Source organism: Rhinolophus sinicus, chromosome 11, assembly GCF_057876585.1.
Source record: "Rhinolophus sinicus isolate RSI-liver-muscle chromosome 11, RSI-T2T, whole genome shotgun sequence".
In the NCBI taxonomy this organism is placed as follows: domain Eukaryota; kingdom Metazoa; phylum Chordata; class Mammalia; order Chiroptera; family Rhinolophidae; genus Rhinolophus; species Rhinolophus sinicus.
Window position 1 is genome coordinate 1,936,453 of NC_142511.1, and position 27,388 is coordinate 1,963,840.

General features: G+C 49.7%; 1 protein-coding gene across 2 annotated transcripts in view; it reads right to left on the reverse strand.

Moving 5' to 3' along the window:
* Positions 1-27,388, reverse strand: part of LMX1A (LIM homeobox transcription factor 1 alpha) — a 121,247-nt gene that overhangs the window by 10,532 nt on the left and 83,327 nt on the right. The window lies entirely within an intron of this gene.

Consider the following 27,388-nt stretch of genomic DNA (forward strand, 5'->3'; position numbering starts at 1 on the left):
CCTGCAAAACCAGGATATAAGAAAACCTACTTCACTGGAGTTAATGGGAGGATTAAATGAGTTGACCAATAAGGCACTCAGAAAGCTGCTTGGCATAAAATAAATGTCCCCAAAGTGTTGATTTTAGTGCTGTCTTAGATGTCATTTTTCACATCTAGACCCAGAAAACTTACGAACATGACTGGTTCAGAGGCCACAGGGGCCCACCCTAGCTTACCTGTGGGTACAGATAACTGAGAATGGACAGATTACACAGGTGGTTAGTCTACAAAATACATCTCTATTACAGTAACTGTATCTATTTATATTTCTGTAAATTCCTTCAACTTTCTAAGGAGTATGCAACACAAGGGGAAACTTTAGAAGGAAATATAGACCCCAGTCTGTGTCACATTCTTTCCCAGGCCGCCTCTTGCATCCCACAGACTTTACACTCCTGAGAAGGTGCTTCCAGGCCCTGGGAAATGCCCGTGAGGGAGACACGTCCACACTCAGCACTAAAAGCCGTGGCGGTTGTGTGCCCCCCACAAAGCACTCTCACAGGGACCTCACTTCTGCCCAGGTCCTCCCAGAGCTCAGCCGTCCTTACTCCTCCAGCAGAAACCTTTGTCCCAAGGGCCCCCAGCTCCATTCTCCCAATCAGGTCTCCTTCCAACCACTTCTGTAAATCCAGGATGAAAGACCTACTGTGTGTGCGCTGCCCCGCTTTGTTCCTCGCCAGCCCTGCCCTGTGACGGATGCTCATTTGCATACGCGTTTTAGCTGAGACTGCAGTGGAGTTCTGCGGCTCTGCTGGACCCAAAACACTTATTTTATCTGCAAGGACAGTGGCTGCTTCTCTCCGTGAACATTTAGACGTACAGTTAGAACAGGAAGGGACAGCAACCTGTGAGCTTCCTGAGGGCATGACCCTTTCAGTGTAACTGAACAGGGTGTCCAGCCAGCTCTGCCCTCCGTAGGAAGACGGCCCCCTACACAGGTCACCGCCTGCGCTGAGGCTTGGTTTCCTCATCTGCACTCCAGTGACAACTGTCACCCAGAGGGAGGCACAGGGGTTGAGCTGCCACATGCAAAGCGAGTACCGTGGCCCCTGCACACAGGAGGCTCTGTATGGATGGCGTGGGGTGGACATCTTTCACTCTGCCTTGCACCCCTTCATGGTACAAATGAAAACCCCAAAAGATTACAGAAGACTCATGACGAGAAGGGGCTGCTCTCCCAGGGACCACTCAGCAAGCTGATCACAGACATACACGGACCTTGGTCTGAAGGTGGTTTGAGGGTCTTTCTGGAAGGATGTTTTCAGAATGGCAAGGGGTGGGGGGGAAACAAGCACATAAGCACTAAAAGCCACAGGGAAATAAGAGGCCCCCATAGGAGGATCAACAGTAGAAAAACTACTGCTCAGACACCCCACAGCCCGGGCCTCAGTGAGGACAGTTCTCTCTGCTGGAGGGGTCCTCGGGGGCAAAGGGATGCTCCTCTGGTACAGATGACCCCTTTGGTCACCTTTCCGACAGCCCACCCCAAGGACCACGTAGAGCTGCAAGGCAGGCGACTCAAAGGGCAGAGTCTGGAACAAACGAGTGTGACGTCCAAAGTACAGAAGATGTTTTAAAATGCGCCTAGGAATTCGGACGCCTCATGTCTTCTGCCCCTAACATGGGGTTTCATACATGCCCCATGGAGTCAGCCTGACTCCCCACAGTGTGATGCAAACGCATACTGATAACTAGGATGGCATGACTCATGGAAACGCTCAAGTCTAACATCGCGCTGGATTCCATGGTAACGGCTCATCCATCCGCACGGGCACCTTTCCGGAGGGCAACACGATGGGGCATCGCTAAGCACTGGCTTTGGCGCCACCCAGGCTCAGCTGGGCATCTTCCCTCTAGCAGCTATTCGTGTGATTTGGCACAAATTCTCAGGACTCAACGTTTCTCATCGGGGAGAGAAACAGAACTAAACGAGATGACGTGTCTAGAATGGGACGGGCGCTTAGTAAACCCTCACCGTCGTCGTCATCATTTCAACATCAAAGACGTACTTTTGATCTGAGACACATGTTTTTTGTTAATAAGAGTTGCATATAGATGGGAGTCTGGGTTAAGGCTTTACACGCAAGTGTTTGTTCCTCCCTCGTTGCAGACATGACCCCAGCCAACACTGGGAGTTGCTTTTGCAGAATGTGAGCGTCAGAGAGCCTCTGAAAAGGAAGAGAGAGAGAGGGAAAGGGGTCAGGGCTGGTTCTGGAAGGAAGATGGAATTGCTGTAGTTGGTTCAGAGCCCAGAGGCAGGATGGCGGAAGCCCTGGTGACTTCAATGGTTGTCACAGCCCTCAGCCTTGCCTGGCACATATGCACCCTTACCAAGAACCACTATTCCATCAATGGACGCAGGGTGGCAGACCATGACCCAAGCTCGCCCTCGGTGGGCATTTTTGGAGGAAGTAGAAAGACCACAGGTGGCTGCTCATATATTCTCTCCACCTCCCGATAGGAAGAGATGAAAACATTTGTTTCCAGAAAAGAAGGGGGCAGGAGAGGGAAGGGCGGGGGGGAGTCGAGGACCAGATTAAGGCTTATGTCTGGATGTTTCTCTTGTCTTTGGGGTGCAGCTTCTCCTCTCTGCTGCTCGGTATCGTACTCTCTTCTGTCTCCTCAAATCCATCCCTTTTTGCCCTCTAAGAAGCAGGTCATGCTCCAGAGTAGGGCGTCTGCAAACATTTACAAAAAAAAGCCAGAGAGGAAATGTTTTACTCTTTGCAGACCTCACGGTCCCCATCGCAGCCACCCGACTCTGCCATCAGAGCGCGTGAAGGCAGCTGCAGACAGTATGAACGGGCATGGCTGTGCGTGAACCAACGAAATTATTTCCCCGAACAGCCTGAATTCGGCCTGAGCCCGATTCTAGGCCCCTCCTGCCCCCCTGGTCCCATTGCTCCAGGCTCTGACTCAGGGGGCAGGAAGCCCTGCTAATTGACACCAAGAAGGAAATGATTATCATAGTTTGCTGTGTTCCTTCCCACAGTCAATAACACACTTAACAGAAAATGCCTCCAACTAAACAATCACCCGTGTGGACTTTGAGGTATCCTGGCAGATCTGAGCCAGAGAGATTCTGAAGGTGAAGGGACGGAGAGGCCCCTGACACCTCTAAAGTGAACACAGGTGCCACGACCCAGCTGTCAGGGGGAAGGCAGGCCATCAGAAACCACCGCCCGGCTCTGTCCTCTGTGCCGTAGATATTATGGGCTCAGCGGAGCTGCTGACTCCCCTGGGAGAATTTCCAGCCTGCCTGGGATGTCACCGAGACTCCCTCCTTCTCTCTCAGGGGGCGCAGGCCAGCCTGGCTCTGATGCCCGCTTCTTCCCGCAAATATGCACTGCCTGAAATATACACTTAGTGATTTGCCCGTGAGCAAGTTCTAAGAAAGCCAGGAGATTTCCCTTGGAACAGGAATACTGGGGAGCAGAAGATGAAGAAACGCCTTCAAACGGCAGGGAGGCAGGAATGGAGGGAGGGGAAGCCCCTCTGGGTGCCAGAAGCTCCCACACCCAGATGCAGACCCAGCGGTCCCTCATAATTTAAGCTGACACCCCTCAGCGGAGATGAAAGGGGCACCACTCGCCATCTCTGACTGCAAATGTCAGCATCCCTGGGGGCCATGCGGACCTAGCACAGCAGCCCTCTGACTCCTCGTGGGGAAGTCCAGAGATGACGTCTCCAGCACAGCCCACAGGACTGAAATGAATTTGCTTGGCCCACAGTTTGAATGCGTATCTCAGAGCCTTTCCTGCCCCTTTCTTGTACAAAAATCTGGAATGGCTCAGGGTTGTTACTCCCCTGGCCGGTCCTCCCGCTCGTTTATGACATAAACAATCCCAGATGAAAGCCCCAGCCGCGGTTTACGGCCCTGCCGTGGGCTGCACCACCTGTGGGGTCTCCAAGATTCATTTCAGGTTGTTGGAAAAAATCCCAGCAGCCCATAAATAGGCCAGAGATCTGAGCTTGGCCGGGAGGCGAGAGCGAGGGAGGGAAGAGGCAGGAACAGGCCTCAGATGGGTCCGAGTGATGAGCCCCATAAATGTCCTGCAGGCAGGGGTGGGGGGGCATGGTTAGAGGAAGGGTCTGGGGCTTGTTGTGGGGAGACGGGAGGGAAAGAAGCCAGGGAGGGGCTTGTGAAGACAGGGTGGACAGGAAGCTATCTCTGTCACTGCCCTGCGTCACAGGACTGGACATTCGCCTCCCAACCCAGCACAGCAGTGCTTAGCTCCGACGCAATTAAAACCCAACGGCAAGAAGTGAATTCTCTAGAATAGCCAAGTCCCAGCAGCTACTGTTTTGAAACTGCTTACGCGTCTTTCTTTAGACCCAAACCGGGTGCCTGTAGAAGATGTGACTGGAACTTGTACACTGGGTGTTTCACTCACTCAGCATGTCCTGTGGGCTCATGTGTCAGGCACTGCACAAGGACAGTCTGGGGTACAGAGAGGGTGCCAGCCCGCCTCCCCCGCTCTCACAGAGACCCCAGTTACTGGGGGAGAAAGATCAGCACCAAAATAATAACCCTGCTCAGAGGACCTGGGAGAGGGGGCTGGGGAAAGTGAGAGTGCAGGTGTTACTCGGACAGAAAATGAATGACACAGAGACTGAACAGAAGTTACAGGTAGAAAAAGAGAGGGGGCGTTTTGCATCAAGAAAGCAGAACTTTTAGTGGCAGGGAAGCAAGTTCTTCGTTTACAAGGTGATCTAAAACTTCCTACCCTTCCCTCAGACCTGACATGGCATCGTTTTACAATTGCATTGCTTCTCATAACACCATGAGGCAGAAAATGGGTTATTAGCCTTTTTTTACAGATGAGTAAACTGAGTCCCCGAGCGGGCCACTCTGTCTTCCGTCCCTCTCCCTCTGCCCAATGGCCTGCCCGGTGGGGTTGTTGTGAAGACCCAAGGACACTTGCAGAATATCAGGAGCTGCCCAACCGCGGGTGGCGTCACTGTTATTAAAAGGTGAGGACAGAAAAGCTCACGAGAAAGGCTTTCGGTGGGGCGAAGGGGGAAGGATCGTCCACCCTGAGCTCCTGCTGCAAACCCACGTCTCAGTCCAAAAGTGACAGAGCCTATTTGAAACCCCGGTTCCCCCTGCTCCCCCCCTCACGCATGTCCCATCACTGCCATCCCCACTCAGGGACGGTCTCCAATCCCAATGCACGAAGCATGTGCAGAGCAGAGCAGACAGAGGCCAAGCTGCACTCCTGAGTCAGGCTGTCGGTAGTGTCCCAAGAAAGACACCTTTGTTCGGCCATGTCCACTACAGTTGCTGTGCCAGGCGGGGGGAGGGGTGGCACGTCAGAGCCAGGGCACATGCCAGCTCAGGCGTCCAGCAGGCCCCCGCGGGTGCTGGGCTCCCCTAAGGGAGGTCAGGCCACCCGCCACAGCCTGGTCCACCTCTCCTCTCTCCTCAGCTGGCTGGTGCTCAGGAAGGGGGAGCCTTATGCTCTGGAGGTTGGCGGGAAACGCGACAGTATTGGTCTTGATGATGGAATTGCTATGGATTTGCATCAAATTCAGGCCTTTGCACATTCGAACAGGCCTTATGCTAACACAGAGGCACACAGGCACACACGTGTACACATGCGTGTACATGCACACATGCACTCTGCCTCTTTTCCTCTTTTTCCATTGCTTTCTCCTCCCCTTTAAGTGAAAATACGGCCACATGCAACTCAAGCTTATATGCACGGTGTAAATGTTGAATATGTCTGTGCATAAATTTGTCATAAATTCAAAATACTGATACTCAGATGTCAGAAGATCCCTCCACACCAACATGCAACATTGATTCGAATAGAGTGTGGATACACAAACTAAATAAACACCATAACGTGCACAGCTTTGATTCAGCCAGCCCGAATCAGATGTCTGGGATGGGCGTCCATCTCGGTAGGAGCCCTTCGCTCAGCAGCCCGAGGTTCACCAGGGTGGGGTGATATACACATGACACTGTGTCCGGTTCCTACTAATCGGGTGTGAGTGTGTTTGCTCCCACTTAGGGAATGCCGTAAGTGGATCGGACACCGTATCTCTTTGGAGTACTCCAATTTTGCTGCATTAATTACTAGCCTTCGGGAGGATAAAGGTATCTGAGAAAATAAAATCGTTTCTAGGCAAGGTTGGAAGCCACAGGGTTACTTACCTCTCCAAACTGAAAAAGGCCCAGATGACACTCTTTGGGGTGAGTTGGATAACACTCTCAATGTTCTCAACGTTCTCACAGAAGGGACCCCTCCCTGGACAAACTCACTGTGGACAAACTCGACGACCAAGGCTGATCAGATGGCCTGGGCCCTCCTTCGATGGAGACACCCTGCACTGACAGCTCTCTGCTGGTGTGGACACACAAGCCGAAGCCAACAGCCAGGCAGGTCTATGCCTCCAGGCAGGTCCAGTCCACAAACCACTGATAGGCTCAGAAGAGCAGGGAAAGGTGAGAGCAGACACTTAGCTTCTGCACCTACCTCCATGCTCACCAGCTGTGTGACCTAAGGCAAATGACCTAACCTCTCTGAGCCCTACCTCCCTAATTTGTGAAATCAGGGCAATCAAGACCTGCCAAGCTACCCTGAGAGGATTGCTAGAACTTAACAGTAGGGGGAGGTAAAAGGATTTGGGGGGGGGGGGAGTAGAATACTATAAAAATGTAAGCTATTTTAAATAGTTTTGTTTTTACTATGCCTCTCGACTGCTCATGAACTTACTATGGATCCCCAGTGGCTGTGAAACTTACGAGATAAGGAGGAGTGAACAAGGTCAACAAAGTCTCTGCCTTCCCACCTCTAGCAGCAGAGACAGGCGATGAATAAAACAAAGAAAAACTTAATTTAGTCATTGACGATGTGAAATGCTAAGAACAAAAGAAAAATAAAACCATGAGCCAAAGAATGGCTTGGGGGGTGGAGAGAACAGCTTCTTTTGGTTCCATAATTCTGCACCACCCACCACAAAGGTCCAAATCGATCTTCCCTTGCAACCTCTCTCCCCTCCCTTTCATGTCAATCCCTCCCTTTTCCAATACTCAGAGCACACGTGTGTCTACCACAAACATTTCAGTTACTCAGGTATATGCAAATTAGAAGACAGTGCTTTAGGTTGTCTTGTTCTCCAACCATTTTAGCTGAAAACAGGATTTTAAGCTCTAAGTGTGCATTTAAAAAACACTGCCCTGGACCGATATAAGAATCATCCTTCTGGAGGCGGCAAAGCAGAGCACTTCACAGCAGTGCTTCAGGCTCAAATCAGTTCCTCCATTACTAGCTAGGGGTCTTGGCCACGGGGCGTCTACATGAAGCATTGGTTTTCCCATCTGTAAAATGGGGTTTAAAAGCACCTGCCTAAAAGGATAATTACAATAGTCAAATGAGACCATTTTGTTTAGGTACAGTGTTTACGGCGCTAAGTTCGTGGCTTGAACACAATGAATGCTGGCTAATTATCATTATAATTCTGTATGTCTTCGGTAGCCCTGGAAGAAGCCGCGAGAAAGCAGAGGACGAATCTAAATCATCTTTGTGTGGTTCACCACACCACAGCATGCTGACAGCCGGGAGATCAATAATTAGTTGTTACGTAGTCTGTGTCCAGTTAACACAGAACGGAGAGAATGAAGCCAACAGCACACTGGGGGTGACGGCGCCGACGCGCTCAGCACAGAGCCCCATCTTTCCGGTGTTCACCGATGTATTCACCAGCGCCAACCACCTTGCACCAGCTGCAGAAATTCCTGAGGAATTATTAGCTACCTCCATACTTGGGGCCCAGCTGGGATGACATTAACTTCCCTTGAAGTATGGTCTGAATTTCCCCTTCTTCCCATTGCTATTGGCCTCAGGGATGGGCCACTGTCCGACAGGACCCATCCAGTTACATCAGTAAGAAGGGTTAGGAGAGCAGGGTTTGAAAAAGAGAAAAGCCCGAATTAGGATAACTGGGGATAGAGGCAGGAAGGAGGGTGGCCGCAGAGAAAATGGAAACAGGGACGGAGAGAGAGGACGACGTTGGGAGAAGGTCCCACCAGGAAGCTCCTGCCAGGCGTCAGGTGACTGGGACGCACAGTCTCCAACGGCAGCAGCAGGAAAAAGGGGACCCGGGACGGGCGGCCTTCGAACGGACTCGTCTTCCACCGACATTCTTAGAACCACAGCTCTTTGCAGTGAGAATGCAAGGAAAACCGGTGTTTCACAGGGAGCCGTGCCCTACGTTTACTGGGTGTGACCGTGTGCCATGAACTCCGTGACAGCCGTTTAGAGAGTTCTGGTGGCCACTGACCGTAAGGGACACGGGTCCAAGATGATGTCGATGGGATGGGGTCACTGCTCGTGGCACCGTCACAAACACGGCGCTTGTCTTGAGATTCTCACACTAAAGACTCTTCTTCCCAATGTCATGACTCGTGAAGTAGAGTTTACCATTGAATTGGGGTTAGAGGAAAAACACGAGTCCTCTGAACCTACGGCCTCTGTAATTATTACAGTCGAGACGCTGGAGCCAGCGGGTTGCTCTGAGTCCCCTGGAGGGCTGGGAGACAGATGGCTGGCCCGTCCCCAGAGCTTCTGACGCAGCAGATCGGGGACGGGGTGTGTGACTTCCCTCTAACCACTGCCCAGGTAATACTGATGCTGCTGGCTCAGGAGCCGCGTGTCCAGAACCCCTCTCCCCTCCCCCACCCCCACATATACACGCAGGGAGGTCCGGCCATCATAACACAGGCTTCCTGTCAGTCAACAGAAGTCTCAGACCCAATGAACTACTCCAAGTCCTCAGAGTTCCAATAATTGGGAGAGAATAAAATTATGTGTTTTTTTTAAAAACAAACAAACAAACATGTTTCCCCTTTAAAACTAACAGCATGACTAGGAGAAAGACGAGGATGGTGCAGGTGACCCACGGGTGACGTGAGCGGGCCGGCCCTTGTGTCCCTGGGGTTGAAGTTCAGCACGAAGCAGGGGTCCCTGCTCCCTCCTCTTTGTCAGTGTGCCGGCTGCTGAAGTCCAAAGCCACGGACACCCACGTGGTGAGAGAGCAGCGAGCTGCTGAAAGCCTGCGGCCTGACTCCCCTCCTTCCCCGCAGGCAGGTTGCTCTCCTCCACCTCTGTTCATTAGCACGTCTTCCACCAGTGAGGGAAGCGCTGAGCTGCCGCTCTGCTTATGTGACCCAGGTGGTTCCAAGAGGCGCCTCTCCCACAAAACACAATGTCACCACATGTGCCGCGTCACCTAATGTCCTAGCCCAAGTCTTTCAGGAGTCCTCCCTGCAGCGGAAGTCTCATCTCCACCGATGCCAGTGAGAGTGGGAACAAGAGCTCCTGGGGAGCTTGACCATGGGGACACTGTGCCCTCCCAGGGGCCGCTGAGCTTGGCGACCATGGGGGCGGCTGACGGGCTGTGACAGCAGCTACGGTGTAACCTTGCTGTCACGTTCTAAGTTAACATAGTTTCTCTTCAGCTCACAGGTCTGGTTCTACGAAACGGACGTGCACCTGAGAAGTTGTGCGTGAATCAAACTTCCGTAAAACTGACTTTCATTCTCCTAATGAAGGACTTTGTTTTAAGAGGCTTTATCTTCAGGGATACAGAAATATTCTTCCACATCCAGAGGCCCTGGGTCCTTAGACTCCCCTCATTCATGTCTTCAGTGAAACTCTTGTTGTCAATTTTTAGAAAACTTTACTGGAATATACTTGACATGCAGCTATGAAGCAGGAGGACATGTGTTAGATCAAGTACAGGACACTTGGGGGGGGGGTCAATAGAGGGGCATCAGTGTGGTCATGGGGAACCAAGTCAGGAATCCTCAAGGAAACCTGTGCGGAGAAGAGAATGGATTTGCCAAAAATAAAGTAAAATAAAGGAAGAGGAGGCAAGAATATTCTAGACGGGAGAGAGAGAGTGGGAGCACGAACCTAAAGGGTGTTTCAGCTTCTAAAACACAGAAGCATCAGCGTGAAATGATTAACAGGAGGGGCTTTGGAATCAGAGAGACCTGGGTTCTATGCTGGCTCTTTTGGCAGCAAACTAGTTAATTTCTCCAGATCTCAGTTTCCTGTACTGGGCACAGAATAAGCATTTAAGAAACTTAAAATGTTAATATTCTTAGTTTCAACTGCAGAATCATAACGTAATATGATTAAAAAAATAAAGTAATAAGACCCTACCCAAGAGGGTCTTATTAACAGGAGAAATGGCAGGAGAGAAAAAAAGAAGGGAGGGAAGAAAATGAAGGAAGGGGGAAGATTTTTAGTCTCCAACTAGGGAAACAGGCATCCAGATAATGACAATGCCACTTAAAGGGGTTCACCCCTCAGCCAACATTTACTGACCCCACACAACGCTTCATCCACTACTGTTCTAGGTGCTGGGAATACAGTGGTAAGTAAAACAGACCAGGCACCTTATTAATCTTGTAGCACTTAACCTTTCTTTGGGGAAAATGTATCAAATAAGAACCAACGAGATCATTTTAGAATTTAAATAGTGGAAAATGATAAGCAGCGATCAACACAGGGGGCCTGCCATGCAGAAATCTGTGGTTCAGAACACTATTTTAGATAGAGTGGTCAGGGCAGACCCTGCTGAGAAGGTGACATGGGGAGGTGACAAGAGGGAACAAGCCAAGTGAAGAGCTCAGGGCAGGGGGTCCCCGGCAGAGGAGCAGGAACAAGCTGGGTGGGCCCAGCTGTTAGAGCAGGTCATAGTCTGTGAGGAGGAGACAGGTAGAAGATGGGGTGAGGCCGCAGGTGACAGACCACACAGGATGCACAGGTCAGGCCAGGGACTCTGGCTCTGCTCCCAGAACGACAGAAACCCACAGCTGGTCAGTGGCAGAGATGGCAGTAGAATCCTGTCCCTGCCTCTTCCTTCCCGAGTTCAGTTTGTTCTACACTTTGCTCCCTGTCTCGTCCACTCTAGGAGGTCACAACACCTGCTCTCGCCCCAGTGCAACGAAGGCCCTCACTTTTCTGAACCATTTCCGTCCACCATTTCCGATGCCTCGGATTTTCTTCCTCATCTGTGTTCTGGGTTGCATAGGTCACATGCCGTTCCTTGGCACTCAGATTCCTTCCTTGCCTTCCCATCATGTCCTCCATGTCACCTGGGGGCTGACGCTTGCAGTCTGCTGCATCTGCCTGGGTCCAGCCAGGCATTTACAAGGAAGTCAGAAGAAAGAGAGAAACCAAGGTACTTCCAAAGTACTTCTCTCTGCCCTGGGCGGTGCCTCTGGAAGCTGTTGCTTGTCTTCTGTGGCTCCAATTCACACCTTAAAAGCCCACTGAAGTTTCAACTTCCCCAGGTGTCCCCAGAGGTTTCATCATCTGTCACTCTGCAGCTTCCTCTCGGCTGCAAATCTGTAATAGGTCTCACCGTCCTGATCTGGGTGCATCTCAACAGTCAGCCATGTAACCAACTCTCGGTCTTAAACTCTCTGTTTTAAATGTTGACAGTTGTTCCTGCCTTTCTGGTTGGCCCCTCGCTGATGCAGTTGTCAAGACTGACAAGGGCCTTCACAGGTTTGGCAACTGTGCCATTTACCAGAGAGCAGCTCCAGACAGTACGCTTCACTAGCCATTCTGAACCCTACTTTAGCTCCAATCACCTTCTCACTTCCTTTCTTATTTTCCGTGGACCTGCCTTTGTAAGGCTTCTACCAGAGCAGCAGTTAGGTAATGAGACATGGCGGTTATTTACCCCAGGTTTAGACGTCAGGTACAGAATCCACTGGAAATGAGCCCTAAGAGTCTGAATAGTCAGCACCATGGCCAGATCCCAAAGGCCTCAGAAAAAAACCTGGAGGCCAGAAAGGACGGTAAAGGAAATTTATGCCAGGGGCTAGAGAGAGAATTTGGACAGCTGATCGTGTTTGCTTGTAGAGCCTGTCTTCAATTTGTCTCCAGTCGCTGTACTGCTTTGTCATACATAGACCAAACAATTAAAACGAGAGGTCCTGCCACATGCTGCAACACCTCAAGGAATAGTTAAAATTGAAATGATCTCTACAATCTGTCCAGGAAATTAGCTACCATATTTCATCAAATATAAGCTGCCTTTCATTGTAAAACATGTGATTATTTTATGGACCCAAAGAAAGGAAAAAAAAACCTGTGCCTAATCAAACTTTAATGCAGTGCTTTCTCATCACATCTGCTGTGAGTCACATCCCCCGTTCGGATATGTTAAATGCAACCAATAAAAGTGCCCTAGAACATGAAAAACAGCACTGGTTCTGGTGGAGGCACTGAAGTCCTCTCGACCCAGATAAACTGGTTAAGATACTGGTGGTTCTAGAAAACCCCAAGGCTTAGGACCTTGGGGACGGCAGCCATTAATGGAACTTAGGCATAGCCTTCTGGTCATTTCCATCATTAGTCACGACCCCTCCCCACATCCCCGGACCATGTTGACATGGCACCAAGGGGATTAGCACAGGCGCCGGCAGTGGGTGGGAGGGGCTGATACTGAACACACCTCCACCTGTCACCACTGATGTGACCTTGGATGAGGCACGTAACCTCCATCCCCTCAACAACGAAGTGAGGGAGACTGTGACAGATGATGGCTTCAATTCTTTCAACTCCATCTTCTGTATTTTGCAATGAAAAGGGGAAATACTAACAAATCTGCTGTCTGGTTATGACCACTAAAATGACCAATGGTTCCCACTCAGGAATGTTCTGTCCCCCATGCCCAGGGATGTCTGTAAACGCACGAGCGTTGTTACAATGACTGCTCGCCTTACCGGCATTTAGCGGGTGGCGGCCACAGATGCAAACTATAATAGTAGATTGTCTCACCCATGAAGCTTACCGCGCTCATGCTGAAAAATGGGGACTGAAACCTTCTGAGAAGGTCTTTTTGGCCGTGAACAGAAATCTCTGAGCTTATGCTCCATTTCCATGATGTTTTTTTCTAATTTTATTATAATGGTGTAATGTGAGTAGCCATAGAAGGGAGATGGCAAGACTGTCACTTGGGCAGTGTCTAAGGAAACCCCCTCCGCTCGCTGTCTAGTTGGCGACCTGAGTCTTCGCATCCTGCCACGGACTTCTCAAGCTTCGCTTTTCCTGGTGATGGGTCCAGCCCTCCATGCAAAACAATCACCCCCTCATGAGCTGCGATCAGTGGACCCAACAGGCTTCCCACTGATGTCACATTGTTCACAAATCATCCCACGAACGGGGTTATTTTCTTCCCAGCTGCCCCATGGTGGAGCATGCTGGGACACGGAATGACGTCAGAGAAGAAAGCCAACTGGAGAACGTGTAGATCCATGACGTCACACTACAAGTGGGGAGTCTGAGACCCAGACAGGTGATGGAGCTTGTCCAAGGTCACGGAGCTTGTCCAAGGTCACGGAGCTTGTCCAAGGTCACGCATCTCCTGGCTGCAACTCCCAACCCAGGCTCCTAGCCTCCTGGCTCAGAGTCCAGGGCTTTGTCCCCACAGCGAGTGTCTGTCACAGGTGGTAAGAGAAGACCGTCCTCGGCCGTCCTGACTCAGGCTCCTTCCAAACAGACTGCTGAACCCCTCAGTGTAAAACATTACTGACTCCCCGGAAGTGGGTTAACTTTTCCCCTCTAACTATGTCAGTATTTCCTAAGAACAACATCCTTGCATAACCATAATACAACTGTCAAAATGAAAAAGTGGCACGGATGCAACACACATTTGAATCTTCATTCAAATGTTGCTAATGGTCCCTCTGACCTCTTCCTTCTCGCCCAGGATCTAACCCAGGAGCCTCCTGAATATTCTCCAATCAGCCTCCTACTTTCACGAGCCTTTACTTTTGAAAAATGTAGGTCGCTGATCTTGTGACATTTCTACCAATTTGCATTTGTCAGATGTTTCCTCATCACTCATTTTAAGCTATGCGTTTGGGGCAGGAGTCCCAGAGTGGTGTTCGAGGAAAAGGCTATGCTTGTGAATTCTGAAGGGCTGAGCACAAACACTCTCGCCAGCTGTCGACAAAAAGTTTCTAAAATAAACGATTCCATCTTGCTGGTTCACCAGTTCGAGTTTGTTCACACAATCCATCTTTTCTTTTTCTATGGGTCTTGTTTTCTTAGGAAGCCCTCGGGGGCACTGTTTTAAACATAAGCAATTGCTTTACAGACCTGCACAGGTAGGAAGGATGGGAGATTGGGTGAGTGGGGACCAAGCCTGGAAAACACTTTCTCAAGGTGGCTGCTTGAAAGAAATGTTCGATACCAGCGTATTTTCTGATTAAGTCCTTTTTTATACTAAAAGGCAAATCTTGCTTAACAGAGAGCTCTAGCTGGTCGGGTTCCATGAACCCATGTTTGATGCCAATTATAGGAGCTGTGATTATATCTGGATAAAATTCTTTCCATCTGAAACTAATGTAATAGGCATTGTTACCTGTTCTGAAAATTCTCAATTCTAAAGCTTGTAACTTGAAAAAACAATTAAGCTTATAACTTGAGAATGCTACCCCTCAAGACACTCTGGTACAACTTTCTGGAACCTTAATGATTATAAGCCTGCTATTACTGGAAATGTGCCTACCCAGATGAGCCTAATGCATCCAACAGAGTGTGTCACACACACCTGACAAAGCCCTGTCGAGGGGGTCCCTCGACAAGAAGGAGCAGCCTCCCCCTGCTGTCCCGTGGACCCCTGAACACATCCATGGTAGAAGCAAACAAACGGGTGGGCAGGACTCTGCTGGGCCTGCCCCCATGGTCCATGGTGTAGGAGAGCCGGGGATGTGTCCGTGCTGGAGCAGACAGGGGCCTCCCATGAGGGTGCAGACAGACCCACGGGAGCCGTGACCTTTGGGGCAGATGTACAACTCTGACCTGAGCACCTCCCATTGGGAGTTCTGGCTCAGGGACCCCGGGTTCATCAAAGAGGAAGTGGCATTTCCATTCCTTTGCTCAAACCTCGGAAAAGGACCAGGAAATGCCAGTCTACCAGCCTGTTGCAGGGGAAGCCAGGTCTCCCCGGGGCTCCTTACACACAGTATGGAGTGGGCTTCAGAATGGTGCTCTCTGACAGAGAGCCCCTCAAGAGGAAGGCGAGGCAGGGGGTGAACAGTTCTTTGTGCTTTTGTCAGGGGAGGGGGCTTCTGGTGTCTCTGCCTCGGCTGCTGTGGGGGAGGGGCCGACAACCGCACAGATGAGGCACTTCGCAAGTTGTAGTTCGTGGTTTACAAAGACAATAAACACAATTCAAAACAAACTGACGGCCCCAGGTCCCTCAACCTGAACGAATTCTTGGGGAAAGTGCTCGAGCCAATGTCACATTCCCTTTGGCACGTTCTGCTTCGCGGACGTTATGTCTGGTGTCCTCTGCCCCTCCTCCAAGAACCCCTATTCCCCCTCGTCACACCCCAGCTGTGCTTCCTCGCATGGCTGTCAGGCAACCGAACACACAGCTGCCCAGCCACAGGGAAGGGCACTGGCGAAGTGAGAGGACGTCCTTCAGGGCTGCCACCTCTCGCATTCCTGGCTCTCCTCACAGTGCAGGACGAGGAGGATGTCGAAAGGACCAGCGGAAGTCCGCGACGCGTCCGGAGAGTAACAAACTTTCTTTCCTGAGCACCTCCTTTGGGCCGGGCCCCATGGGCAGCACTTTACATACATTACACTAGACAAGCGAGGAAAGGGGAGCTCAAAGTTCACCCCAGGTCACCCACCAGCTATCAGGTGGGAAGAACCAGAGCATGAATCCAACTACCCAAAGCCCCACAGCCTTTCTTTTAAGGAAACGTATCAACTGAATCCCTGATGACCTCTGTCCTCAATTCCGCTCTTCTGTAACATCATTTAAACATTTGCACGTGCATCAAACCATTGTCAATTCACCCCTAGACCACAGCGTATTATTCATGGGTAGATTCCAGTGTGTCGACGTCCTCCTGGCTGCCAGACTCGTGTCTGTTTCTTTTCTGCTTCCGGGGTGAGCAGTCTGAGGCTGGTCACAGAGGACGGCTCAAGTGTTGTCTGTATGAATGCCAATGGTGGTGACAGTGACGAAGGGGGTCTTGTAGGATGGGTGCGCGTGCACGTGTGTGTGTGTGTGTGTGTGTGTGTGATTTATACCACCGAGTCAGAGTTAAAAGGGATTTCAGAGGCTATTTTGCCCAAGCCTTACCCGATACCTAAGTCCCCCCATGTCCATTCATTCGTAGTGTGGTTGGGGATATAACAAAAATATGTGCAGGCAGAAGACTGCATTCTCAGGATCTGAGGTAGGTGGGACAGGGCAGAAGCCCACAACGGCATAGGATCATTCTAGAATGAAGAAAAATAGTTGGGAATCGCTGCCTAACACTTCAGGGCTCAGTTACTGTCTGGGTCCCACGTTCCCTGGTGGAATCAGGTCGACCCACGTCTGTCCTGGGATCCGATTCAGACAGATCAGCTTCCGGAGACAGTGGTCACAAGCAGTTGCGGTACCCACTGTTCACGTGTGGGCTCCGGTCATTATGCCTTGTGTTGACGGGCTATATGGTCTGCTCCCATTCACTGGTTCTCAAACTTCGTAGACTCCTGCCAGCACCCCCCCACCCCCAAACACACACACACACAGTGTCTTTTTCAGCAGGTCTGAGGAGGGTCTGAGAACTCAGGTTTCTAACAAGTTCCCAGGGGGCGCTGCTGGTCCTGGGACTGGCTTTGAGAACCAGGGCTCTACTTGGAGTTTGGGGCTGGTACTGTGCTGTTCGTATGCTTCTTTTCCCATAGTCAGGCACAAAATCCCATGCGTGGAGACACTGGTGAGAAACGGCCTCGTTCTAAACCCTCAGCTTTTCTGTGAGTCGCAAATCCACACCTGACCTCCCTCTTGGACCCCAGACCGATGTGTCCACCTGCCCACGAGACGGCCACAACCACAGGGTCCACAAAAACCTTCAAAGTTATCGTGGCCCACCCGAAGTCATGATCGAGATCCCTTTTCTCTTCTGAACTTTCCATCTCTGCTTGTGACATCACCGCTCACACCATTTAGAGACGTCAGAGTCATCATCAACCTTAGCTTTTCCCGTCTTATTTAACGTCACTTGATTCTAGAATGTGCACTCCCAATGGCAGGTGCCTGGCCTGTTGTGTTCACCTTGTATCCTCGGCACTTAGAACGGTGCCTGGCACGTAGTAGGGCTTCATGAATGACTATCTGAAGGAATGAGTTCTCTGAAGCCTCTCTCTAGGCTCAAGCCTTCACCTGTCACCTGGGACACAGAGCCTCCTGTCTGGCCTCCCTGCCTGCAGTGTCCCCCCAACTCCTCTCACCCTCTACTTCTCTGTTGAAAACACAAATTGAATGACATCAGAGCTGTGCGTCCAAACTCTGATCAGACTTCCCATCACCATCAGAATATTTCCTACTAAGACAACGCGAAAGCCTTCACATTCGGGCATCAGTCTTGCCACTCACCCCCAACACCAGGCTCTCAGTGCCCCCGAGGAACCCCACATCTCAGCCCCTCCTCCCACGCCCAGATACAACCCAACTTCTGCAACTCTGAACAGCAGAAGCTGCTCCCTTCCTTTTAACAACACACTCCTGTACCTTCCACCCTCTGAAAACGACCTATCTCCATGACCTATGTCCAGTCTCAGTGACAATGTCCCATCCATTATGAAGCATTTTCCAAAGAACCCCCGACCCCTCTGCCCCGATACACACTGCACACCCGAGTAGGGGGAACTACTGGTGTGACCTTCATGAGTGCAGCACTCTGTATCTCTAATACGCATGCATCTTGTATTTCACTGTAATTACTTCATGGCAGGAGTTGCGTATCCACAAAGGACCCTGAGTGCTTGTAACACAACGGTGGTCTGCCTCCCTTTCACTCGTGTCTAACCCTGCATCTGACAGAAAGATAGGCCCTCAAAATGTTTGCTGAACTGGCCTCAATTTAATTTGGTTAGCATCAATCAGAGTAAGGAATGAACACAGTCCTGGACGTAGCAAGGCTGCACCTCTAAAGTCTCCACCGCCAAGGGCAAGCTGAAAACTACAGCAGTCACTGGGGTAGAGACTTGTGACAGAAGGAGACCATTTGCATTTGAATGATCTTGGGAGGATTTTCTGCTTGTTGATGTTTCTGGAATTTTTCAGATAATGGCTTCAATTCTTTGATTCTTTCATAGTGTCCAGAGTGTCAGCCAGAAAGTTAATCTATCAATCACTCTCCTATCTGAAACCAGGCAACTTCCAACCAGTTCTGCTGAAGAGCAGATTCCATAGAAACGGAGTATTCAGAATGCCCTGGGGGTTGGAGGGCCAGCAGATTCAGCCTCTAATGAGCCCCAAAGAATGTGGGGAGGTGTGAAGTTGCCTTCCTGCCATTTAAATAACCTCTCCTCTGGCTACCATTTATTTATGTCCTTAGGATGCTGGTGGTGGGGGGCAAAGGAGAGACGGTGGGGGTGGGGTGGGGGAGAGACCATGCGTTTCTATCTGGACACGGTGTGCAGGAGTCCACGGGGAAACCCACACCAGGACTCAGGGGCCCTGGCAACCAAATGGAGAACCGGCTCAGGTGGCATGTCTGTGCGTCTGTCTGTCTCTTCTGAGTGTGTGCGCAGAGGTGGAGGCGAGGAGGAAGGTACTCTCAGCACACACACACACACACACACACACACACACCCAGCACCTGCTTCAGAAAGGTCCCTCTCCAAGCCTGGCCCCAAGGCGCAGCTCCCGAAGAAGCGAGCAGGCGGATTTGCTTGGCATTACTTTAATTAACTTCTCGGTGGCTCTGGGGGCACAGGGTGGGCCCTAATCCCGCTGCCTGACGTCACTTGGGTACAGGGACCGGCGGGGACAAGACGACCCCGCCGCGACCCCGGGCCCTCCGCCCGTGCAGGCTCCGCTCCATCCTCGGGTATTAAGGAAAGGAGAAATGTTAGTACACTTTTAATTGGAAACCGAGTTGTTCTTTCAGAGCGGCTTGTTTATTCAAGACAGGGCATTAGAACTCAGGGGAAGCTCTAATTGAAGGGCCGGCTTTGGAGATTACGGGAACATATGGCCCCACTGCCGAGCTCTTTATCTGAATTTTCTCATAAAAACTGCAGTCCGTGTGTGTTTCTGCCCGCTTCCATTTCTAAAGGCCTTTGAAGAGCAAGCAGAATGCGCGCGGGTAAGGCGCGCTCGGCTCGGGCGCCCACCGCCGTGCGCGCGTGCCCGACACCCACCACCGTGCGTGCGCGCGCCCTTGGCACCCACCGCCTCGCACGCCCTTGGCACCCACTACCAGGCGTGCGCACGCGCCTTTGGCACCCACCATCATGCGCGCGCACGCGCCTTTGGCACCCACCACCGTGTGTGCGCGCGCGCCCTTGGCACCCACCACCGTGTGCGCGCGCGCGCGCCCTTGGCACCTACTATCGTGCGCGCGCATGCGCCTTTGGCACCCACAGCACCCAGTGCTTTGCACGCCCTTGGCACCCACTGCCTTGCTCCGAGCACCCACCGCTTCGCCCGCCCTTGGCACCTACTGCCTTGCGCGTGCGCGCTTGGCCCACCAGGAGGCTCTACTCGGACTCGATGGCACAGTGTGGCCCCCTGGCTGGGCCTTGAGAGGGAAAATGAACATGAGAAAGAAAAGAAATGGGACTGGAGATTGCTTAGCTTGGATGAGCCAAAGCCCAGAGGAAGTTGCCAAGAAAACAGCAGATTCCCCCTTCAGGAGAGAGAGGCCCCCATGTGCTTGGCTGGGGCCAAGGTCCCTACTTAAGGGAAGTAGGAACTCAGGTGTCTTGGGACAAAATTACATTTTCCCTATCATCAATCAATCAATCTTCCGTCTATACATTCTGGCACACTCCAGGACCAATTACCACCCTGGTGTTCCCTGCCACCCCCTACCAGATTCTCACCATATCTAGAGCTGCCAGATAAAATACAAAACACATAGTTAAATTTGAATTTCCAATTAACATTTATATAATATTTATACTGCATGAGACATATGCAAAAATTGTTAGTCATTATTTATTAGAAATTCAAATGTAACCGAATTTTTGTTTGCTCAACCTTACCACTCTGCTCACTCTAAGAAAAAAGCGGCCTCCGTTTTAATTATAGATTCTCCCTGGTTCAGCACCAAAGCTCTGCAACTGGGAAAAACAGCTGATGAGGGGCCCCAACTCTATCCCCTGAGCGTCAGCTGCTGCTGGAGCAGTGGTTGTCAACCCAGGCTGCACGTCAGACTCACCTCCAGACCCATCAAATCCTCAAGGCCTACTCCCCAGGAGTCCCAAGTATTTTTTTTTTAATATATAAGTAAAGTAAGTTTATAGGGTGACTACTTTGAAGAGTAACCTTCATTCACGCATATCATCTTGTTTATCTATTTATTTGGTTATTGACTGCCTCCCTCCAGTAGAATATAAACTTCATGAGAGCAGAGGTCTCACCCCAGCACCTATAACAGGCCTGCTACATAGTCAGTGCTCAAAAATATTTGCTCATGAGTCAAACGTCATACATTTCTGTGTGCCCTGCCCTCCATTCCCAAACCCCATCCTTGGGGGATGCAGCAATTCCTATGGCCAGAACGGATAATGAATTGGTTCCCACTGCTGTCCCTCCCTTACGGGTCCAGAAGGCATATCTGGACCACTAAGAATCTGACGGTTGTTAAATTACCCAGTTTTCCATACACTTCACAGCACCAAATATCAAAGTACTCAGAGAAAGCCGTAAGCTGGTTTGCCACCAAATCCTCAGTAAACGGGACTTTGGGGTTTCCTAGGTCACTTCTACCAGGGCACAGGGCAATATGGCAGGTGATTCTTTCTTTTGCTCAGAGCACTATCGAAAGCACCTTCAGATCCATTGTGAAACCTTTTGGTCGGAAATCTAGACGTTGATGGGCTAGAGTGTCAGTGTAAGAAAAACAGCATCTTCCCTGTACCTCCTCCCCCACCTTTCAAACTCGAAGAAAGAGAGTCTCTAGTCACTGAGCTCAGGGAATAAAAGGTCAAAGTCATGGGTTGGCTCTGCATAGCCAGAGACTTCACTCCTGACCTTCACCTGTCGTACTGCAAAGTCCTGCCACTGTACCCCGAGAGAACACAATATAAAGAGGGATAGACCAAGGCACAAATGTCGTCACTGCCCCTGGAAACACAAATCAGAGTGCATTTCTCCTGAGAGTAGGGTTCTGACAGATGGTAGGACATTACAGGTCAGCCTGTTGGAGGACATTTGGATATGTATGGATTTACTCCACTGTTATACTTTTATTCATTTAATTAATGAGAGCTGTGGTCTGTATGGCTGATACCTCTCATCTGGACAAAAAGGTCAACGGGTTTTTCCCAGTACCATCCAATAAGCCACAGGAGTAGAACAGAAGTTTGTGGAGTAATTGTAAAAACAAAACAAAACAAAAAACCAATAATAGTACCTTATGTGTGAAGCACTCCCACACATGCTGTCCTTGGATCTTTCAAATCTTCCTACTTCCTTACAGGAGGCACCCAAGAGAAGTATAGTGATTAATTATTAAGGAGGACCAGGGTGTTAGAGCAGAAGGTGAACTTGTGAGTGATGTGAAAGGGAGAGCAAACTCAGTTCAAATCACCTTGCTTCCATTGCTTTAATTATCTGTGAAAAGATTCTTTGTTTGGGGTCTCTGAGGTATTACGTCCTACTGAATGCCTGGAGCACTGCCATGACCAGCAAGGAGGACTGTTAGTGAAACACAGGAACAAAATGTGAGGTCTATTTTAACATACATGGACATTTCTATCCACCAGGCCACACTGCATAGGGCTTCATAAATTAGGCTCTGTAGTGGGACTGCCTGAGTTTGGATTCTGGTTCTTTGAATAACTAGCTGTAGGACCGTAAGCAAATGGCTAATTTGTCCATGCTCATCTTCCTAATCTGTGGACTGGGAGTAATCCTAACATTGCCTTCCCCATCCGCTTGACGTGAAGGTTAAGTTAGTGGATTCATGTCACGTACTCAAGGCCATGCTTTGTGCAGAGTCAGGGTTCAATAACCAACAACATCATCATCGTGCAAAAATCCCAATGGCCATCGTCCATTGGACCAATTTTCTTTCTTACAGGGATTGTGCAAGCGAAATGAATGCACACAGCACAGACATCGATTAAATGACCTCTTATGCAACTGCACTCATTTTAAAGAATGGGTTTTAACAAAATTATTAAGTATGAACACGTATCAACATTAAATTACAGTTGATGGAAAAGAGAACATGCTCTGTGCCAATTGGTACATGGCCTGTAACTGCTCAAGCACCAAAGACAAACTCTACCCAACTGACAATTACAACAAAAGCTTGAGTATCAAGTGTCCGGACTCTGTAATTGGTAGAATTAAGTTCTTATTCTGGCTTATCCCTGACTCAAGTGTCCTGTGTCCTTACTTCTCCATCTACAATAGGAAGACAAAACAGATACACGAGAAGACAAAGGTTAAGAACAGAAGAGAAGATTCAGCCTCAGGCTCAGGGCAACAAACAATTCTGGTCATCAGTTTCATGGCTGTGATCCTAACAAGAGACAAAAGTTGATTTTGAAAACAACCTGAAAGGCTCAGGCAATTATATGTGCCTCTTACCTACTATCCAGAGACGGCAGGTTCATAAATCAGAAACTGTCACAAAGACCTCTGTGCTAGCCACGATATAACTATGCGTGCCCTTGGTGTCTCCTTGATAATACCAACAACAATGAAACAGACAGCAGTCACTACGTGTTTACACTGCAGGGTACCTACCACACCACGGCTTTGGGGCCAAATGATATTTTCTGTGTCTTTCGGTCTTATTCTCAGCAGTGGACACAGTATGGATATATGTAGAAGATTGAAATATACTTCTCGGCTTGAAATTTGAGGAATTTATACCAATTCCAGAACCTGGGGAGAGATTTGTAAGTAACTGCCCTTTGAAGCAGTAGTTGGCAAACTTCAGACCCTGAGCCATCAGTGGGTTATGAAATTAATAGAGCTGGCTAAGACTAGAATTAAAAAAATAAATAGAATAGATAGAAAATATCAGCACGTAGGAAAAGCACTGACTCAATATAAGTGTTGAAACTTTTATTTCACACACACACACATATATATGATGGTATATACTGGGTTGTGATAAAAAATGTATTTGTTACGGAGCTGCATTACAATTTTCTACAAAATGCTGGTGCAGAGGAGGATCCTTTGAAAAACACTGTTTTAAAGGGAACTATATAATTCGAACATATTTCTTAACAATGATGTTATTTATCAGAGTATTTTAATACCCATTCAAGGTGGTTGGTTTTTTAGTGGCGCACCCCTTTGTTTCTTAAAAGAAAGAATAACAAGACGGGTCAGTGGGCCGTGTCCCCTTTCCCAGCTCTCAGCCCCTTCGTATCACTGTTCCCCTGACATTAGGTTGGCTTTGCGATGCTTTACTCAACCGTGTTGCCCAGTGCTCACCAACTCCTTTGCCTTTCTTTTTCTGCAACAAAACCCAGCATTGAGCACAGAGCCTGACCCCACAGAAGCGTCTGTAAGGAGTATCTGTTGAATTAAAGGTTGGTAAGTGGCCGTCTGGAAGGACATAAACAGATTACGTCCTGTGCCAGCCACGTTAACATGCCTATTCGGGAACACAATGCACTCACTAGTGGGTAACCGGTAACCATCAGGTTCAATGTCTTTCCTGCACTCAGGGACTAGTACTGGATACAGGAGTATAATCCACTCCAAAAGCAACTCACTCAAAGATGGGAGACACGCCACCACCCCCAGACCGAGAGGCACAGGGAGACTCACCCCTGGGACGACTGTGTTCCAGAAAATGGTATGTTCAGGAGTAAGAACACAAGTAACAGCATTCAAAAGAGCTCAAACTGAAACCACGGTAAGTGAACCTCCGTTTCCTAGTCTGTAAGAGAATGGTGGACAAGGTGAACCCCTCCTTCCCTTTCCTGCTTGCAATTCCTATCAAGTCCAGAAGTGTCTGCAGGACCACTTCCCTCTGGTCTTCTGCACTGACTTTCCAGGATGCAACGCTAGCTGTGTCTGGAGACTGGAGACCACCTCTGAGACGCACCGGCGTGAGTCAGCCCAACTCCAGCTCGTGTGCCGTAGCCCCCCAAAATGACAGACCCGCTCCATGTACTACCCTGAGGCACCCCCAGGTCAGCATTCCAGAGGCATATAAAACAGGGGAGCAACACCTGAAGATGAGACATTTTTGAAATGATGGATCTTTGGTGAAATAAGCTCACAAGCCATGAGCTACTCAGAAGTATAGCAGCCCCCACGCCAGGAAATAATAATGATACCTGCCGTTTACTGGGCATCCGCAAGCTCCAGGCCTTTGATGCAGTGTGTCCCTGCATTCTTACAGCAACCCACAAAGGAAGTGCTTCACCCACTTTTGACTGATGAGGAAACATGGTCCTGGAGACAGGAAGGAACTGCCCCAGGTCGCACTGCTTGTGAGTGCAGGGACTGAAAGTCAGACCTGTCTAACTGTAGACCCAAACCCTTTGCACTATAGCACGAGAGTGAGACCCCCATTTCTCCTGCCGGTTTTCCCTTTTATATCTTGCATTTTAAAATTCATGACTCTGAACTGACAAGATAATCCCATAGGACAGCGAGGCATTTTCCAGAATTCGTGAGGGTAGCACTGCCTCTCTGTTCTAATTTATTGAAGAGCAAGAAGAATTCCAAGATAGGCTGGAAGAAATACTTCTGTAATGAATGTTTAAAAAAAAAATCAGTTCCAAGATTGTGGAAGGAAATGAAAACCAGGGTCTAAATACCAGCAGCATGAACCCAACTCAGAGAAGAAGGAGGGAGACACGTACTTCACAATGAAAGCGACAAGAGAGCCGTCTGGCTCTTCCAAAGCAGCAGTGTCGCGTATCCTACAGAAAATTAAGAAGGCAGAGGGATTCACAAACTCCAGTGTGTGTGAGGGGACTTCAGTCCAGCAACAGTAAGAAGAACGTCACACTGGAGTTAGGTGGTTCTCTGCGAAGGACCTCAGAGGCTAATGTGAATGGCACCAAGTTAATGCATTCAGTAGCAAGCATTTACTGAGCACCTACTGCACGCCAGGCTCTCTGCTGGGCCAGGTGGGCACAGACGATGCGGACAGAAGCACCTGCCAGGGCATCCCGACTACCTACCCGATAAACAGATGCCCTGGAATTGCTGTTGTCTTCCACATAGAAACTGTCGTTGGCAGAAAGGGGTCCTCATGATGAAGACTTCATGACACAGGCTTGCTCTAGGAAGTTCCCTCCACAAAAGGAGAGTGCCAGAAAGCGCCCTGCCTCCATGTGCTGACAGTTTAATGCTCAGAAGATAGGGGAAGGGATGCAAGACCAGCTACCCTGGGACTTGGTCTGATCAGGGAGGGGCACTAAGCCAAGAGGACGCAACGATCTGCGCCTTCGGGAAAATGACAGCCAAGGAACATTCTGGGCAAAACCTAAGATGCACACTCTTCCTCAGGTCAGAAAATGGCAAACTAACCAACAAGCCCAAAACTGTGATCCCGCGGTGGGAAAGGCTAAAAGGAAACAAAGCATGAAAGCGACTGCTGGAGGGAGGCACAAAAAGGGAAATTCTGACTAGACACTCCTAGTGACTTCAAAAACAAGGGGGGGAAGCAATGTAACATAAGTATAACATAAAATGAAATGCAGCGTGGTATCCTAGATTGGATTCTGGAGTGCATAAGGACATTAGCGGGAAATCTCTTGGAATGGAGTAAAGTCTATCGTTTAGTTAACAGTGCTGCAGTAATATCAGTTCCGTCGTTTACATGGCCCTTTTATCAAAATGTATATTTAAATACAAGATGTTAACCTCAGGAGGAGCCGGCTGGAGGGCAGGTGGGAACGTCTGTCCTACTTTGCAATTGCTCTGTCAATCGAAAATTTCATTTTGAAATAAAAAAAAAGTTTTTAAAAATCACTGCGCAAGACATTCTCAGATGACCTCTGATATTAAAAGAAAATGTGGAGATAAGAGGGATGGGTAATTAAGAAACGCAACATGGACCAGCCAGGAGCCATGGTGGCTCCAAGTTCCCACCTCACCCGTGGGTCCAAAAAAGCTACTGAAATCCTGAACCCCATCAATCAGATACAACGCCGATGACCAGTTGTTAAACAACAAACAACAGTCTGCTAGTTCAGACCATAAAAGACTGTATCCCCTTCTGGGTGGTACATTCTCAAGAGACTGCAGTATTTTTACTGACAGAGCAAACCGTTTCTTCTAAGGGATCGTTGGAAGGAGGAGGAAGAGCTAGAAGGAAAAGAGAAGACTCAGGGGCTACGAGGGTCTGTCTCAACTCCAGGGGCTGGCACACGTCGGGGAGACGGACTGAATTTGTGAGTTCCCGAAAGCAGAACCAAGGCGGAGGCGGAGGTTACACTTGGAGGCAGACACACAATTGAGACAATCTACACTCAGCACGTGAGGTCAGGAGCTCCCGTGGTTGGAGACACCCAAACAGAGGCTGGGGAGCCGTGGTGGCAGTGTCGACTGGAAAACCTCTCACGTGCCTACAACTGAAGAACGTGTGTCTCTGTGACCAAGGAGAGGAGCTCAGGCTGCGTGTCACTAGGTCTCTCCTGTAGGCCCTGGGTTCCCAGGGGCCCAATGAACGCCAAGAAAGTGGTCTGGCTGGTGACAGAGTCCGGTCCTGTGCTGAGCAGCTGCTTCCCAGCCGCAGGCACCGGGGGGACCAGGACAAAAGAGGCCTCTGGCCACAGCAGAAAGGAGACCCAGCAGGGGGACACCTCCTGGGTTTGCTGTCCCCCAGAGCTGTGAAAGTGTCACGTGCTTTCACGTGAGTCGGAACAGTTGGCATCACAGAACCACAGACTCCAGGACCCTGGCAGCCTGGAGACCAGTGAGCTGGTCTCCAACAACCGTGCTTAAAATATCGATGACAAGTAGGTCCACGTCCCATAAAGGCACCTAGTCTGCACTCTCGAAGCGCACAGGTCTGCTCCACATGGAACCGAAGTCTGTCACTTCACCCTGTGCGTGTGTGTGACTGCACCCTTGGGTGGGGCTGTCATAGCCCCCTTACTTAACCTCGTTTGTACAAAGCTAAATACGCTGAGTGTCTTTAGCAATTTATCATTGAACAAGTTAATCACTCTTCTCAAGACTCTCTCTAGTCGGCCGGTGACTCCCCCTAAAACACATCATTCACAATTAAGCCAAATATCCCAAATGTGCTCTGACCAGTGCAAAATAATAATAACAATAATAATGGAACTACAATTACCTGTTAGCGACAATATGTTTGAGTATCGCAGCATTTGTTTGGCTCCTCTTGGCTTTATGGT